Below are 18926 nucleotides of genomic sequence, written 5' to 3' on the forward strand. Positions count from 1 at the left end.
ATGAAAAGAGTAAGCTGCAGATTCTTCTCCCTCTGGTGAAACTGCCTGTTGAGCACTCTCCTGGATCTGTCCGCTCCCCTCTGCTGTCGAATCCTCTGTTTCTTCATACAGACTCTCTTGAAAATGTAGTCTGGATCCCTGCTCCCTCCATGGTTTGCAACGGCCTCCAGGGCAGAACACACTCCCTCTTTGGAGAGTTCTCCCGCCCGCGGGGAGCTGGTAACCTGAGGGCATGGGGGAGGAACCCTTGTGTCGGGGCTTAGCGTGGTCTCAAGTCCCAAAGAGATCGTCTCTGTTCTGCCCGTTCGGGGCGTCTCTAGCGGGAGCGCCTCCGACTGTAGGGAGCTCTGCATGCGACGGAACAGCTCCTCAATGTTACCCAAGCCGGGTCCGACGGAGCTCCGCGAGGCCCCAGCCGTACTCCGACCCCTCCGCTTGGGCATCCTGTGGTAAGTTCGCCGGGAAATCCAAAAGTAAGTAAGGAGCTCACCAACGCATGACGCTCAGTTTAGACATTCAGCGGCCATCTTGAACCTCCTTTTGTGAGAAATTTTATCACTTAACGGTGCTTTAAATCTTGCAGTTTATTACTTAATTTGTATGAGGATTCTCCTGACATCCTGTCTCTTGGAATGTTAGACTTGCACTGAGCAGCAACTGTGCATGAGTAACCTAGAGACATGTTACAACATGCTCAGACTCTTTCAACACGTTTGCTACTTTCGTTCATACTCGGGTAGATAAATTATTGAACGCCCCTTTGTAACTACTCTATTTGCTGGTGAGCATTTATTCACTGATATCTCCTTATATTAATTTAAAAAAAAAATTGTATATATCACTTCCTACTGGAGGAGTTCTTTATCCAATGAGGTTATAGGGTGAGAGTTACCGTATATTGTTTCTTTACAGTATTAGTGTCTCTTTCATTTCAAGTCTTGTCTTGGTTGGAATTAAAAGCACAGCCAGTAGATATTAAGAAAAACTAACAACCTTGGCTGTAGAATTACAAAACTTCCACTGGGGGATGACAGTGTAAGCAGCATAAATTGAGTAAAAAGAAGTCAGAGAGAGGAAAGGAAGTGTGCGTGTGAATAGGTCCTGTGAGAGAGGTATATGTGAAAAGGAGTCTGAATTTGAATAATAAAGGTTAGAAAAAGAAATGGATGTAAGAAAGACCTGTATTAGAAATTTGTGAGTGAACAACTTGTTTTTGTTTGAGCAGTGAGTTCCACAGTCTGACTGAAATTTAAGGCTCATTTGCCAGTTTGTGCCTGTAAGTTTTTTTTTTTTTAGTGAGAGAAGAGAGCACACCAGCTGGTGAGAACTGAGAGGAATTTGCCAGCATTTGTTTTGTATGCTGGAGCAGCAGAGGTGAGAGTTTCAAGTTTTGAGAGATTGATAAAGCTGTAGGAAAAAATTGTTAAATTTGGCTTAAGCTTTGAAAGGAAAACACTAAGGCCTCTATATTATGATGACAGTGTATGAATGCTGCTACAGTGCACTGAGTGTGAAGTTATAAAATTGGGCTGAGTGTACTGGAAAGGAAGCTGGCAGCTTGTGTCATTGAGATGGCAGGATGATGAGAATACACCTTGGTCTTGGAGGATGAGATGTACAGTGTCGGCATCTATGAGACAAACTTGGTTTTTTCTGTTACATAGAGCGTTATGGACCCCTGTTCGGTTACAAAAATTGGATAGCTCTATGTCTAATAAATGTTGGCACTGTCATCTAGAAGCAGGGACTTTAGATCATTTATTATTCTATTGCCCATTTATTATGAATTTCTGGAAATAAATTTGGGACTAAATTAATTGTTTATTAGATAACCCAGTGGCATTATCATATGATACTGTGCTATTTGGTATGGCAATGAGAGCAAAAAGTCAGATTTCTACAAACAATAATAAATTATTACTCATAATGACTGGTGTTGCCATTCAACAAATTACGTATAATTGGAAAGATTGGAGTAGATGAAATTATAATTTCTGGTGGAATTCTTTATGTCATGTTTATAAAATGGAGAGATTTATTGCAATACAGTGGGGATGTTTCAGGAAATTTCAAGATGTGTGGGAGCCATTAACAAAATATTGCACTGTTTAGATGAAATTGTTTCCCTTAAATTTACAAGTTCAATAGTGAGGGGGGAGGGGGGTTATTTTATTATTACATATTCTATAAGATATTTGATTATATGGTAGGAAAGGGTGGGAAGGGGGGGGGGGGTGATAAGAGTTTATGTTTTGTACCAATGATGATTATTAAGTGATGTATTTATTGTTAATTTGTTTGAACATATGTCACACTTATTGTAAGTTTGAAAATGAATAAAGAATTTTTTTAAAAAAGAGAATACACCTGCTGTGAGGAGTGCCCGTCATAATTTAGGGATTTCAGTTTGATCTCGGTGGAAAATTAAATAGGGAATTTTAATCATGCTTTTGTTTATTTAGCTAGAACTCATTGTGAAGAAAATCCCTAGCATCCTCAGGTAGTAGGGAAATCAATTTAGAGAGAGAGTCTTTTAAAAAAAAATTGGATTCTGAAAGATAGGCCAGTAAGTGCATCATTAACCCCCCTCCTTTACAAAGCTGTGCTAGCGTTTTTAGCACCGGCCGTGGCGGTAACAGCTTGGATGCTCATAGGAATTCTAAACCGGCAGCCGCAGCTCGAGGGCACCCGGAAGTGCGTGGGCGTCGACATGATGATGTCACACACATACGTGACATCATCACATCGGCGTCTGCGCATGGGCAGAGATCCTCCGGACAGGGCCCTGAGACGCCAGTGGGGGATGCTATGAAAGAAGACACGCGGACAGGAGGAGAGAAACCAGGGAGGAGGAGAGCTGACTGCCTACAGGATGTGTCTTTCACCGTGAGAGGCAGTCAGCTGGTGCTGGCGCCACTCCTCCTTCCCGGCGTCTCGCGGCACACTTAATCTCCGGTGGCATACAGCTTGCAATACACTGCTCTAGGTACAAAAACTTAGATTGAAAGCCCACTAGGGACAGAAAAAGTATCTGCATATAATGTGTACAGCACTGCATACATCTAGCAAAGCTATAGAAATAATTTATAGTAATCATTGGGAGAGGGAGAAAGAGATAGTGAAATACCAGGAAGGCAGCAGGTGAGGAAGGTTGGAGCCATGACACCGTTTCCTTTTCTTCAAGAAGTGCCAGAAAGCCCAAATAAGCCTTGATCACCTCATTACTTTCATAGGTTTGGAGCTGGGACTTCAGAAACTTTCCATATGAAGTTCTTCTTCACCCAGAGGGTGGTGGACACCTGGAATGTGCTTCCAGAGGGGGTAGTTGAGCAGAGTACAGTTTTGGGTTTCAAAAAGGGATTGGACAAGTTCCTAAAGGGTAAGGGAATCCAGGGGTACAATTAGAGGGTTACTATACAAGACAAAATGCTCTTGAGTAATAGATCACTACAGGTCATTGACCTGGGGGCCGCCGCGGGAGCGGACTGTTGGGCATGATGGACCTATGGTCTGACTCGGCAGAGGCAGTGCTTATGTGCTTATGTTAGAGGGACATTTTGGGATCCTTTGAAATACCTGCCAATGAGTCTTCTCCAGAGTAGCCTCCACTCTCTAGAAAATGCACTCCCTGATGGCTTTGCTCAACATAAGACTGATAATGGAAGAAGCAATTAACCCACCAATTGCATACATACAAGGACTACCACCAGCTGCACCTACTATAGTACAATTTGCTTATCCACTCTTACCTTAGCTGAGATCATATTCATGTAGCTTTCTGACCTCATGTGCAACTTTCTTTGTTAGATCCCCTATATTCTTCCTCTGGCTTCTATCTATATGTTCCACCTTCGCTTATACCCTAAGCTGTCTATTAAGATGTTTTACTGAGTTGCATACTATGCCATACTGTTGTACATTGTAAGGCATATGTTAATAGGCAGTAGCATGTGATGATATTTGCAGTTGGGGACTCCGTAAATGGGCCAAACACAAGAGGGGTTTGGCAGCATGAGCACAGGTCCTTCCACTCCAAAAAACTCAACAATGGGTGATCAAAAGAATATACCTACTCCATCCAAAGAAACAAATTGGATTTAGCAGTCTTAACACAACCCCATCTACTTCCACAAACACAAAAAGGGCTTGGTGATCACCTCCCACACTAACTAAATAACAAGAGAGGCTGAGCATCCCCAGTATAATAGTTTCCACACCCCATGGAGACAAGACAGGTCTGACAGCCTCAACGTTGCACCTCTAATAAAACAAAAAGAAATGCTTAGCAGCCTCAACATAACACCTTTCATCCCTACAATTTGTATCCCCTCCCAACCCTCTTTCCCCCTGCTGCATCCTCTTTTCCTTGTGTTTTTCCCCACTCTTGTCTTCCATCTTTACACCTCACACTAACTACCCTTTCCCTTATTCTGATATCCCCTTTCCCCTCTCCACTACCTTCTCTTCACACTCTGTTGTCATACTCCCTCTCTTCCTATTCTGACCACATCCCATACATTGCCCTTTCTGCCCCCTCCGTACATTCTTCCTTTCTTGTGCCTCAAACTTTCCTTGCTCTTCCTATTACTGCCTCCTCCCCTGTCTTTTCTTCTCTTGTTACCTTCTATTCTCCTCTTTCTATCCTACTCCTATCCCATGCCCTTCTTTCTTCCCCTTAGCCCCCTCTCATTCCTGCCCCCACCATCTGCGCTGTTCTTCCCTTTGTGTTCCCTATTCTTTTACCGTTCCAAAATCCAGTTTCACTCCACACTCATCTCTGTACCCCACTGCACCAAGCCCTTCTCACCAAACCATCTTGCTCCTTAAACTCTCCTGTCAGCCTCCCAGCAGTGTCCAAACAAAAAAAGAGATCTTGGACTTAATGACAGGTCTCTTCTCCTTGCTCTGTGATAATGGTGACCCAGGCCACTTCTAGCAGGCAGCAACACAAACACAATCTATAGCACCCAGGAGGAGAGTGCCAGTGGACTCGGTGCTTGATCTGAGACACCAGTGTCATTTGGAGCACGAAAAAAGCACAGCACTGCATTGGTCAGTTCAGAACTCAAAGGTTTGGTTTCTTAATTCAGCCCTGGAAGGTGGGCATCAGGGAAGGTGTGAAACAGCTCTTCCTGGTATGCAGATGACTTGCTGTGATGCATCATGGACAGGTAAGAAGTTGCAGTTGAGTCACATGCAGTCTGGGAGGGCTGTTACTTTTTCTGATGTTTGTCTCCAGCTCAAAGATAGTGTCTCAAACTCACAAATACTGGGAAGAAAAATAGAGAGGAGTTATTCGGCAGGGCTGAAGAGTTATTGAGGCCCATATGCTCAAAACTCACCCTGCATTTAATGATTGACGCTAAACGTAATGGCGCCCTGTTGTCTTTTCCGTTCTTCCAACTCTGCTATGCAAATGTATAATATTGTATAATGAGGTCATTAATATTAAAACGAGCACTCCAAGCGATGCCTTGGTGATGCACAAAATGAAGTGCCGGTTTTATATGCTCCAAAATGCTCCAAAATCACTAACAGGTTTGGAGGTGGCTGTAGTGTTAAAAAAGCGCTAAACAGTTAAGTGTTACATATGCACATCTGTCCGCATTTTAAAAAAAAGGTGTGTCAGGCCCGCCTGACAACGGCCCTCCTCCCCCACACTCACTCCTGAACTTTAAAAACCAAACCATAAATCGGCATGTGGGAAGTCTACTTCCTCCAGCCTCAACAACCTGGACTCCCCCACACCCCCTGCACCACCTCCCTGTACCTCATGTTTACTGTAGATGATCAGCAGGAGGGATGCCCACCTCCTCCTTCTGACAGGCCTGCCTCTTCAAATTAGCAGGCCTTCCCCTTTCCGATGCATCCTGGGATGCACTGGAAGGGACCTAAGACTCTGATTGGTTAGGCACCCGAACCAATCAGTCTTAGGCCCTTCTCGGGACATGCCAGGATGTAACGGGAAGGGGAACGCCTGCCATTTTGAAGAGGCGGGCCTATGGGTATCCCTCATGCTGGTCATCTAAATAAGGTATGGGGGACTTGGGTTGAGGGGTGTGTGTGGAAGGTCTGGGTGGCCAAGTTAGGGAGGGAGTGGGCATCTGTCTTGCTGATCTTCACAGGGAGGGTTTTGGGGTGTGTGTGGGGGGGGGAGTCAGTGTGGCTGAAGCAGGAGGGAGTGGCTTCCTTCTTACTGATCTTAATGGGGGGGTTGGTGTGTGTATGGGGGGGGGTTCATGTGGTCGAGGCAGGAGGGAGTGGGCATCTTTCTTGCCAATCTTCACAGGCGGGAGGGGGGTCAGTGTGTGTGTGTGGAGTCCAGATGGTCAAGGAATGAGTAAGTGGGCATTCTGACTATATAAGATACTAGTGAGTCAGGTGACAGAAAGCGGCTTTGGGGCAGATTCTTGATAAAGCTGAGGTGAAACATATCATATCCCACCTTCCCCTGGCCAAATTCTTTGAAGAATATTTAAGAATATCTAAGATAATTTAATTCTCTAAATTATTACATATCTAAAAAAAAAAAATTTATGATATTTTGTAAAATTGTATGGGCCAGTGATGTTTTCACATGAATCCCTACTGCTAAAAATTAAATGCTGGACGGAGGAGGTGTGTTACTGAGGCCTTTAAATCAATTTGAATGTTGATTGAGACTTGGGATATACATTACAATAATTTGAATTACGTAAATTCTAAGTATATTTCCTTTAAAAATATCATCTTTGAAGGAACCCTTCTAATATAGAGACAGGAATTATGGTTAATCAAACCTTTTCCTTTGTTCCTACATTAAGGATTTTGGGAGTTCATCTAGATCAGGGGTCTCAAAGTCCCTCCTTGAGGGCCGCAATCCAGTCGGGTTTTCAGGATTTCCCCAATGAATATGCATGAGATCTATGTGCATGCACTACTTTCAATGCATATTCATTGGGAAAATCCTGAAAACCCGACTGGATTGCGGCCCTCAAGGAAGGACTTTGAAATCCCTGATCTAGATGTAGGGCTGTCATTACAACTTCCTGTGTCTACAGTTCTAAGAAAAGTGTTTTAACATTATGAAAGTTGCGTGCTATTCAAAGGTACTTTCTTGAATCACAATTCAGATTGATCAAGCATTGGTGCTTAGCACCTGAGGTAGGCCAGCTGTCTGGGCCTATCCCGAGATAGAGACCTCACACTCTATATACTGGTATCAATCAATCTTGACTAATGCAATGTTATTTGCCTAGGTTTTCCTCAGTTAAATTGCAAACAGCACAAAACACAGCAGTTCAGCTGATATTTTTCATTAAGGAAATATGATCATGTGATTGGTTCCCTATTCGAGCTGGAATAATGTTTAAATATGTTTATGTTTATTTTAGATTTTATATACTGCTCCTGCATTTTACTGACCTAAGCGGTTTACAATGTATCAAACTAAAATGAAATTAGGTATTTGAGAAAAACTACTCTATCTGTCCCGAAGGCTCACAATCTAGCTAAAGTACCTGATTAAAATTAAAAATTAAAATCAATAAAATTTTTGAACTAAAAAAAAATATGTAATACATTTCTAAGATCAAAAATCAAAGAAATAAAAAAATAGAAATAATGAAAGAAGATAAAAAATATGCATGTGTACTTCATAAGGTGTTGCATAGATTAGCCCCATTATCTAATTGAGTGATTTATTCGAGCATGCCGTCCACTGCACCCTAATGTTCTACTCTTCAATGCCATGGGAGTCGGGTCTCTGCTGGCACAACCCTGCTTTTCTCCATCTACATATAAACTGTATGTTTGAGTATGCCGTATGTGCAAGCAAAGAGCTATGTGTATCTATATGTTTTTGGACTGACCCTTTACAGAGAAATACACCTAAAATGCTGGAATTTAGCCTCAACAGATTACTAGTGAGTTGTAAAATCTGGAGATTGATGGAAATGGTTTTTGACCTAGGTGAATGTTCATGCACAATCCATGGGTATACAGTTGGGTATCCAGAGAACCCCGAGGCTGTTCTTCCAGTTTGCCCTTCCAGTGATGTCTTTGAAGTGGCAGCTGCTGCCACTGCCTTTGACCAGATAGCCTGTAAGTAGATTGTATGCAGCTGAGACTGCCCTTCTTGTACTGTTGCTATAGTAACTGAAGAGCTGCACTGAAATGAATCAAAGAAATAAATACAGAGTATACGTACAATTATTAAAACACAACATTTTTTAAAGTAGCGTGAGGGACAATTCACTAAAACAAATTTAGGGGTCCTTTTACTAAGGTTTTCTAAAGGATTTTGTGTACCGTTGTAAAAATACCCCTTAGTATGAAGATCTTACTTTTTTATTTTTTTTTAGTATACAGTACATTCTAAAATTATATTTAACATGCCATTCAGGATGATATACAGAATGTGTAATTGCTAATGTAGCCCTAGTCCCACTCACAGTCCTGATGCCAGCTAAGCTCTTTGGGTTAGGAACCTGAAGCAGGTTCTCATATGCCTAACTTTACAGTCCACTTCAACTTTGTGACTCCTCTTTTTTCCCGCCATTGGACCTCTAGGCCAGTGATTCCCAACCCTGTCCTGGAGGAACACCAGGCCAGTTGGGTTTTCAGGCTAGCCCTAATGAATATGCATGAAGCAAATTTGCATGCCTATCACTTCCATCATATGCAAATCTCTCTCATGCATATTCATTAGGGCTAGCCTGAAAATCCGATTGGCCTGGTGTTCCTCCAGGACAGGGTTGGGAATCACTGCTCTAGGCTCAGTAGCTTCAACCAATCTCGCCTGCAACACAAGTTGGGGATGCAGTCTGTCTAAACCCTCTGCAGATGGGTCTCCACATGCTCCTTGTTCTGTCCTCTCCTGGTGACCCCTTGGAAAAGTAAAGTCTCTTATATTTTATCTCTCCAGGTTCCACTTTCTCTCCTCTCACTCTGTTGTCTATTCTTCTGGCAAACCCTCTCAGACTTTTCCTCCACAAGCAGTCAGTACCTCAGGAGTCAGTACCTCAGTACTAGGGCTCAGGCAGGAGAATCAGGATAACCAAAAGCCTTGATCTCACTCCTCACTTTCCTTTTACACTTCTCCCTCCGTATCCATGGTGGTTAGGGGCAGAGCCGGCCCGCGAATATTAAAAAACTGCAAATATTTGTGTCGGTTCTGCCCCTAACTCCTGCTTCCCCCTGGCTTTTTTAAGCCCTGTAAGCCCTCCCCCCCCTTTAAGCCTTACCTGGTGGTCTAGCGGGTTTTCAGACAGGAGCAATCTTCCCACGCTCCTGCCCCATGCAGATCGCTCACAGGAAATGGCTGCCTTGAGCTCCTGTCGTCTCTCGAGGGTGGGGCAGGAGCGTGGGAACATTGCATCTGCCTGAAAACCCACTAGACCACCAGATAAGGCTTAAAGGGGGGGGGGGGGACTCACAGGGCTTAAAATAGCCTGAAAAATGAAAATGATTTTTTTGGCATAAAATCACGAATAATCGAAACCGTAGATATGGAAACCGCGAATACAGAAGGGGAAGTGTATAATGACCCATTTCTGGACACAGTTAAGGAGTCTTTTCAGCTCCTATGATAAATGGTCACTGCTCAGATGAGCTTACAAGCTAATTTGGACAAACAGGACATATAGGGGTTGGGGAGTTTCTTGCAGAAAGAATGGTAGGATGGATATATATATAGCTATGAAAATATAATATAAATTAGATGTTAAGTTGGGGAAGGCACTACCTGCTTATAACTTAGCTCTGTGTAATATTTAAGAACATAAACTTAGAGTATTAAGAAATAGCTAGGGTCTGATTTTACAGAGCAAGTTTATTTACAATATTATGCAGGCATTGCAATAAATTTAGTTCTGGAAATTTAGGGATCTTTACACAAGGGGAATGTGCCACAAGATAAAATGTTGCTAGAAAAACTGAATGATTAATTATACTGGGAGAAAGTAACTCACTCTGGTAATGGAGGTCTTATGTCTGCAGAGGATAGCTTGAGGAAATGATAGTCTCTTGTGAAACAAAAGTTCTTCAGTTGCAGAATGACTGGGAGTGGAACATGGAGAGTTAGATGCAAAGGAGATGTCCAGCAAGGTGTGTTGCAGGTTTTCTGTTCAGCCCTTACCTATTCAGTTTAAGGTTGGATTACATTACGAAAAGTTGGACCAGTTACTTAGGAAGTTATAATGGACAGTTTACTACAAACATTTAATAGGGTTGCTAGTACAGGTAGATCAGTACAATTATTAATACAGTTAGGTCATAGTTACAAATACATAATTATATTTAAGTCATCGTTATTGGCTTGTTGTTATGTCCCAAGAGTTGCATTAGGAAGTTTAGAAATGGGCTTTTACAATTACCATTTTATTTTCTTCAGGGCTAGATACCTGTCCTGGTTTAGAAATGCTTTTAAAAGCTTTCTGAACCTGAGATAGTGATCACAGGATCGTATTGTAAATGGTATTTGGTTCCAGCATTTTGCTAATTGATATTGGATGGATAAGTGATTTGCCTGTTAGATTTTATATTGTTGCATGCTGGGAATTTTAAGTTGAAAAGATTTCTGTTGGAATATCTGTTGGAGGGTTCCTGAAGTAGGGTGGCCAGCTCTGTTAAGTAGTTGGGGGCATTCCCTCTCAGGATCTTGAAGGCAGTAATGCCTAATTTAAATTTGATCCTTGCGGTTATGGGCACCCAATGTAGTTCCATATAGTTTCATTGTAGGTGTTCCAATTCTCTTAGTCCATATATGAGTCTTACTGCTGCATTTTGAGCTAGTTGTAGACATGATGGCAATGTTTTAGAGCAAAGAACTAGTATTACATTACAGTAGTCTAGTCGGGATACGATTAGAGATTGCACTACAATTCAGAAGGCCTTTGTTTTGAGGTATTTTCTGATGGATCTTAGCTTTCTCATCACAAGGAAAGATTGTTTTATTATTGATTGTACGTGGCTTTTCATGGATAGGTGGTTATCAATTTCTACTCCTAAGATTCGGGATTGTAGTTCTAATGGAAAGTCTGTGTCATCTACTTTAATCCTTGGAGTGTAACGTTGTTATTTGAGGCGGTGGGTTGAGGTCCAGTTTTCTTTGATGTGGACACATTTTTTGACAATAGTAAGGGTGTTGTCTAATGCATCCGTTATAGGTAGTATGATTATTATGTCATCTGCCTAGGTGAAATGTCCAGGTCCAGCAGCGATCCCAAGAGGAAGGGAGCTACAAGTCACGTGATATGTAGCAGTCCAATCATATTTCAAGAGTTTAGTTCAAAATTGGTTTGGTGATGCCATCTGGTTTGGCTGGTCACATGCTTCCTAGCTGGGCAGAGCCCTGATTAGATTTCAAGAGGGTCATTGTCTGGAAATGTCCAATGGCTTTTGTCTCATTCCAACCTCTGATTGCTAAGTTTTATCCGTGGAGATTGGAGGTTGCTAACATTTCTGCTCCTTTGATTGTTGTGCATATGTTAAAGACTGAAGGTCTGTTGCAGTGGCCGATGTCCTTTTGTTGTGCATATCTTGGAGGCTTTCAGTGCTCTGATGACAGAGTCTTTCAGAGGTCAGTTTAAGGAATTTAATTCTTAAATTCAGATATTCTGCCATACTTTTATGATTCTTTGATTCTTTCAGAGCTCAGCCCAAGAAATAAAATTTATAATTCTTACATCCAGAGCTCAAGCCATACGTTTCTAATTCTTAGATCCAGCAAAATTAATCATATGTATCTTATGCTGAGTGGGAGTTAGAAATGTTTGGAGTTTTGGGGGGTTAGGGTTTTTGTCTATTATCCTACCTTTTATTGTAAGCTGCCTTGAAATTTATTTAAAATATTTTTGGCTTGAATATAAACTAAAGACAGTATATTAAGCCAATAAATCATAATTCAGAGCAGAGAAATGGAGAAGGAAAGAGGAGAAGGACATGGGCCAAGCCAGCAGGGAGGCTTCACAGAAGTGAGTGGCATATAGGAACAACCCAAAAAGGCAGGCCCATTTACTAGTGGTACAGACACAAGGGTACTCTTGTATACTGTTAACTGTAGTGAATATGGGAATAACAAGATCCTGGTTTCAGGAAGGGAGGCAGACTTTGGCAGTGATGAGACTATTTCAGGGACTAGAGCCAGTGATATACGTCTCTTGGGGGTGAGCTTGTACCATGGGGTGAGCTTGTACAATGTCCAAATGGAGAGAAGAGGCTTGAAGGAATGTATAAGTGTGGCTTGAGAGTGATAAAAATAAATAGCATTGCTTGTTAAAAAATCTGCAAATATTGTTTGTGCTGAGTATGTATATTAAGAAATCATGCTTGCAGGAAAGCTCCAGAATGAGAATTAGCAGGAGACCTGGAAAGTTAAAAGCAATTTGATTAGATGAAAGTTCAAGCAGTAGGTTCAAATAGGGATTTTAGCTGGATATGGAGCTGAAGCCAGAGTTCTGAGGAGAAGGCTGCTTTCTGTTTATTCTTCTCGAAAGGAAGCCCTTTTTGGTAGAAAAGAATATATTTTAGGAGCCATTGTTGCTGGTCAGCTGTGTTTGATGTGGAAACAGAGTAGGTGAGTGAAATTCTGGTCGCAAAAAGCAGCATAACAAACATGAAACAGGAGTGTGTTTAGGTCCTGAAAAAAAGAAGGTGAAAGAGAAATTTTAAAAATGCTGGTTCCTGGAAAAAAAAAAAAAAAAGCTTTCTAGCCCTTTCTGGCTAACTGATACTGGAGGGGATAACCTTTTGAAACTGACTCTAGTCTTTCATGCTGCTAATTTTCTTAAGGTTACCAGACATCCAGTGAAACCTGGACATGTCCTCTTGTTAGAGTACTGTCCAGACTCCCGGAGGGACTTTCCAAAACCCAGCATTTGTCCAGGTTTTGGAAAGCCCTGACCAACCTTGGCCACATCTGGAGGGCCTCTGAGCATGCACGGATGATGTCACACACATCTGTGCAAGCTCCAGGCCCTCCAGACGCAGCTGGAGCTTGTCCAGAAAAAGATAGGAGGCTATGTGGGGGTGGGGCAGGACGGGGCTTGGGGTAGATTGAGAAGGGGCTGGAGGCGGAATGGAGAAAAATATGGTAACCCTAAATTTTCTAAACTTGATTTCTTTAATTGTAGACTATCTCTGTAAGACCTAGATAGAGAGCAGATTTAGTCTTGCAGCTGGTTTATTGTGCAGAAACTTACAATATTTACACTTATTGAGGATTTTTGGCTATAACGTGGAAAATGAGATTTCAGTGGAATTTGATTGTGTTGTGAGGGGTTGCTCTTCCTAGAGAATGACACGGTGACTGTTACCCGCAGATAGCCACCATGCGAACGGGCCACAGGGCTTGATGGACCATTGGTCTGACCCAGTAAGGCTATTCTTATGTTCTTATCTTGCAAGAAACAAAGAGAAAGAAATGTGAGCATGATCACTATAGACACTTGAGTTTGCAAGTGCTAAGAACAGTCCTATCCCTACCACCCTTCAGCCTATTCAAGATGGTCAGAGTTAGGCATTGCTCCATCTCCACTTCAGTTTCATGGCAAAAGGCAGTTGTCTTGGTGGTATTTTATTGTTCTTAAGGTTTCCTCTTCTTTCCTCAGTTTGAATTTTGATGAGTCAAAAATAAAAAAACAGGATCCAATGAGGATGTCCGTGAGCTTTCAAAACCACATATAACCACCTTCTAAATATATCACTCATAATTTTAGATGAAATTATATAGGTCATCTATTGACTTTCTTGTATGCACCTTGTTTTGATACCACATTTTTAGCAACAAATCATTTACATAAAATCACTTCAAGGAAGAATCCATAAAAAGGCAAAGAATGCAATCATACTTAAATCCTATTATGTAAAATCATAGTACATTTTTGAATCAAGTAGCAGTGACAGATGAGAGTTAAAAATTAGAATTGTTTATATAATTTTTAGGCTGAAGACTGGTATACATCAAGTTAGTTCTTAATATTTGGCATAAATGATCTACGTAGTCTAAGTATTTCTGCATATTTTTTTCAATAAAACAGTCTAAATATTCATAATAGATGTGAATCTATCAGTGTTACATTTTCATCTCCTTTTTCGCCAAACTGTTTTCTCCTTCTGCTGTTTGGGCATCCAGTTCATTAGAACCAACATCTAGCTATTGGGCTATAATGATGAGCCATAATTTGGAATCATCTCCTTCTCAAGTACAACCTGGCTATTAACACAAAAATTCCTAAGCCTGTGACCACAAATCTTGGCTCTCTGTGAAATATTACCAATGAATAGCACTAGGCATTGCCACTGAGGGAAGACTAGGATGACTCTTCCCAAAGGCTGTGAACACTACTTTCAAAGCATTCCCAGGTCCTGCCTGTCTGGGGAGAAGAGGTATGGATTGGGAGTCAAATCCAGATCTTCAACTGGATCTAAAGTCAGGCAATTTGCAAAAACTCCTGCCTAGATATACCTGCAAGAAATATGTTGCTTATTTCAAAATCTGTGACTAGGATTTAGAAAGGGTTTTATGAAAAGCCCTCCTATTTAGAAACATATAATCATGATGGCAGATAAAGGCCAAATGGCCCATCCAGTCTGCCCATCTGCAGCATCCACTATCTCCTCCTCTCCCTAAGAGATCCCACATGCTTGTACCACACTTTCTTAAATGTAGACACAGTCTTTGTCTCCACCACCTCTACTGTGAGACTATTCCACACATCTACCATCCTTTCTGCAAAAAGTATTTCTTTAGATTACTCCTGAGCCTATTATCTCTTAATTCCACCCCATGCCCTCTCACTCTGCAGTTTCCTTTCACCTCATGAGTATTTATGCCACAAAGGTATTTAAATGTCTCAAGGTTTCAAGGTTTTATTAAAAAATTGTTATAAAGCTTAATCTGAAATTCAAAAATTAATTGTCAACATACAATGACTTAGAAACAATAAAATTCATATGAGCATACAATGACATAAAAACAATTGATTAAAAACAGAACATATCATTATGGGGGATATGTCAGTAAAATCATATGCCAATAAAAACAAACGCACATACACCAGACAAATAAAAGTAGCAATAGGAAGAAGGGGAGAACTACAATTGGTAAAGAAAATAACAAATAAGGGAAAAACAATAAGGAAAGGGTAGACCTGAAAAATAACAAATAAATTGTTGCCCTAACGAGGGCAGTTAGGTCTCAAAAGCTCTATGAATAGGAAAGTCTTCAATTTAATTTTGAAAGGGCCTACAGAAGAGTAGTAGAGAGAGTAGAGAGGGACAGATTCTTCTAACTTTCGAATAATAAAAGAACAAGAGGGCATTCAGAAAAGTTGAAAGGGGACAGATTCAAAACGAATGCTAGGAAGTTCTTCTTTATCTAACGTGTGGTGAACACCTGGAATGCGCCTCCAGAGAGCGTAATAGGGCAGATTACGGTACTGGGGTTCAAGAAAGGATTGGACAATTTCCTGCTGGAAAAGGGGATAGAGGGGTATAGATAGAGGATTACTGCACAGGTCCTGGACCTTTTGGGCCGCCGCGTGAGCAGACTGCTGGGCACGATGGACCTCAGGCCTGACCCAGCAGAGGCATTGCTTATGTTCTTATGTTCTTATATAGTTGGGAATGGAATTCTAAAGAGAAGGTGCTATTACGGCAAAATTATTGGATCTTAAAATATTAATATATTTTAAGGATGGAATGTTAAGGAGATTGTGAGCTGCAGAACAGAGAGATCTGGATGGGCTATATCAGCGGTCTCAAACACGCGGCCCGCGGGCCACATGCAGCTCTCCAGGTCTATTTTGCGGCCCGCGGTCTGGACGCGATCAAGACAGCATTTCTCTTCCCCCTTCCCTTCCTTTTGGAGCAGCAGCCTGTCTGGCCGGCTCAGTCCATCATTCCGTTCAAAGCCACGGGTTGGCGGCTCCTCGCACTATCCACTCCTGCATGTCACAACATCAGAGAGGCTTCAGATGCAAGCACGGATCTCGCGAGGAGCTGCCACCCGTGGCTTTGAATGGAAAGATCAACTGAGCTGGCCAGACACGCTGCTGCTCCACAAGGAAGGGAACGGAAGGGGAAAGAGAAATGCTTCTGCTGCAAAGGAAAGGGGGACCCTAGGGAAATGCTGCTGCTGTTGCTGTACAGGGAAAGGGATAGGGAGGGAAAGGGGAAGAGAAATGCCTCTCCTGCACAGGAAAGGGGGAAGGGAAATGCTGCTTCTGTTGCTGCTGCGCCCAATTGGGAAAGAGAGGGAAGGAAGGAGAAGGGGGAGGAGAGGAACAAAAGAAGCCAGGTTCATGGGAGGGAGGGAAGGAAAGGAGATATCAGACCATGGAGGGGGATGGAGAGATGCCAGGGCATGGGGGAAGGGAAGGAGACAGATGCCAGACCAGGGGAAAGGAAGGAAGGAGGGAGGGAGAGAAAGGAAGGAAAGAGATGCCAGACCATGGAAATAGGATGGAAGAAGAGAGAGATAGGAAGGGAAGGGAAGACATGGAAACGTAGATTTTGAAAAGAAAGCAGAAAAATTGAACATTAAGTTAATGCCAAAGATGGATGCAAGGCAGAATGTGAAGACAGAGAGAAAAACAGTCAAAGGACAAGAAGGCCCTGGAAACATAGTTGAAAGTACAGAAAAATAAAGTCACCAGACAACAAAGATAGGGAAAATGATTTTATTTTCAATATAGTGATTGAAATGTGTCAGTTTTGAGAAAGAAAAGATATTAAACTTTAAATGTGAGGGCTGCAGAAAAAATAGAGTACTTGGAGGGCCGCAGAAAAAATAGTTAATGTCTTATTATGTTTATGTTTATTTTATTAATTTGATGAATCGCCTATCCATACTTTACTAAGCGATTTATTAAAGAAAGGACAATTTTGCATAAGGTAAAACTTTATAGTTTATATATCTTTCCTTGTAATTGTTAAAGGAAAGTTTTATAAGCTATAAAGAATTTTACCTCATGCAAAATTGTCATTTCTTTAATAAGACATTAACTATTTTTTCTGCGGCCCTCCAAGTACCTACAAATCCAAAATGTGGCCCCACAAAGGGTTTGAGTTTGAGACTACTGGGCTATATGGAATAAGTAGTTTATCAATAAATTCTAGTTGATTGTATAATCGGGTTTTGAAGGTTAAAAGAAGTTTGTAACTGATTTGGTGCTCGATAGGTAGCCAATGTGCCTTATGCAGAAGAGGGGAAATGTGGTCATATTTCTTTGCATTATAAATGATTTTTACTCCCCTCTCCTGCCTTTCCTCCAAAGTATGCATACACAGGCTCTTTAAATCTGAGCTCTTTAAATCTGTCACCATATGCCTTATGATGTAGACTACTGACCATTTTAGTAGCCTTCCTCTGTGCTAACTCCATCCTGTTTATATCTTTTTGAAGATGCGGTCTCCAGAACTGTACACAATATTTTAAATGAAGTCTCACCAGTGTCTTTTACAGGGGTGTCGATGCCTCCTTTTCCCTACTGGCCATACCTCTCCCTAATCACCCAAGATTCCTTCTAGTTTTTGCCTTTTCATTGAATAATTCTTGTACCTATGCGGTAGATATTCAGATGGTGGCAGTGTTGTTTATGGAAATTCAATGCCAGGCCAAGTCCGGGCACCAGCATTGATTATCTGGGTTTATGCAGCTGGCTATCTCTTATGTGGTTAAGTAAGATATTCAGTACTTAACTGCCTAAGCAACATTGCATAAAAGATAGGACTGTGTTTTATGTAGTCCAATATAGACACTTACGTTAGGCAGCTAAGTGCTGAACATCGGCACTTAAACACATAAGACCAAGTCGGCCTCCAGACTCAAGCTTCACTTTTGATGACCAAATGATTCCGTTTAGAAGTCTGTGGTGATATTCAGTGGCATTAACTGGTTAAGTGCCGCTGAATATCAATGGATCATTTCTGGCTGGTTAAATTGCTTTGAAAATTGATCCCTATATTGTTTAATTTCCCCTTTCTTCCTTTCCCCATGTATACCATCTCTTTCCCTCCCACTCCACACACCTATGTCCAACAATTCTTTTTCTCTTCCCTCACCCACTAGCAGCATCTCTTTCCTTCCCCACCCATGCATCTCTCTTTCTCTCCCTTCCTAACCCCCAGCCCGTGTAGCATCTGTCCTTCCCAACACCCTCCCAGCCCGTGCAGCATCCGTCCTTCCCAAACCCCTTCCAATCCATGTAATATCTGTCCTTCCCTCATTCCCAATCCCAACCCCCCCTGTCAGCTGGATCCTGTGGTACAACCTCTCCCCAGTTCCCAACTTCCTCACCTATTACCTCCCACTGCTGTAATTTAAATTCTTCAGGCAGCCAGTGGCACAACAAAGCGAGCCTCCCATTGTTGACCTGCCTCGGAAGTGTCCTTTCTGCAGCACTTCCTTTTCCCGTATAGGCAGGATGTTGCAGAAAGAACACTTCAGGGCAGGCCGACAGCAGGAGGCTCGCTTCATTGTGCCGCCAGCTGCCTGAAGATTTTAAATTATAGCAGCGTGGAGGTGGTAGGTGGGAGAGTAGGGAGAACCGTACTTACAGTTGCAAATTTTGGGGGATGACATGGCCCCCGTGGTCTCTCCTGTTCTGACACCTATGAGTTTTGGATACCTGTAGAGTTACAATCCAAAATGAATAGCAGATTGCAAGAGCATATCTGATTAAGGGGGGAAGGGGAAATTATTAATTTAACGCAACTGTTAAATTGGGTTAGTTTAGCACAGGTTCCTATTTTATGCAAGGAGACCTTGTGCTAAAACAACCCAAATTAACAGTAGCCCACACAGATAACTTTCCCCCTGGAATGGGTTCATGCAGTCAGTCTTGTCTATATTATCTGCTCCACCTCCTGAGTACCTGCGGCTGCATAAATTCTCAGCGCATTTTATAAACTGTTCAAAGATTTTCTAATTAGTAGGGGTGTCT

General features: G+C 42.0%; 1 long non-coding RNA gene across 1 annotated transcript in view; it reads left to right on the forward strand.

The window, feature by feature from the left end:
* LOC117352640 overlaps positions 1–18926 on the forward strand; it is a 44238-nt gene that overhangs the window by 24633 nt on the left and 679 nt on the right. The window contains exon 2 of the long non-coding RNA XR_004537745.1: positions 7951–8082. This is a non-coding gene — a long non-coding RNA (uncharacterized LOC117352640). The remainder of the gene's footprint in view (positions 1–7950; positions 8083–18926) is intronic.

This window comes from Geotrypetes seraphini, chromosome 1 (assembly GCF_902459505.1).
Source record: "Geotrypetes seraphini chromosome 1, aGeoSer1.1, whole genome shotgun sequence".
In the NCBI taxonomy this organism is placed as follows: domain Eukaryota; kingdom Metazoa; phylum Chordata; class Amphibia; order Gymnophiona; family Dermophiidae; genus Geotrypetes; species Geotrypetes seraphini.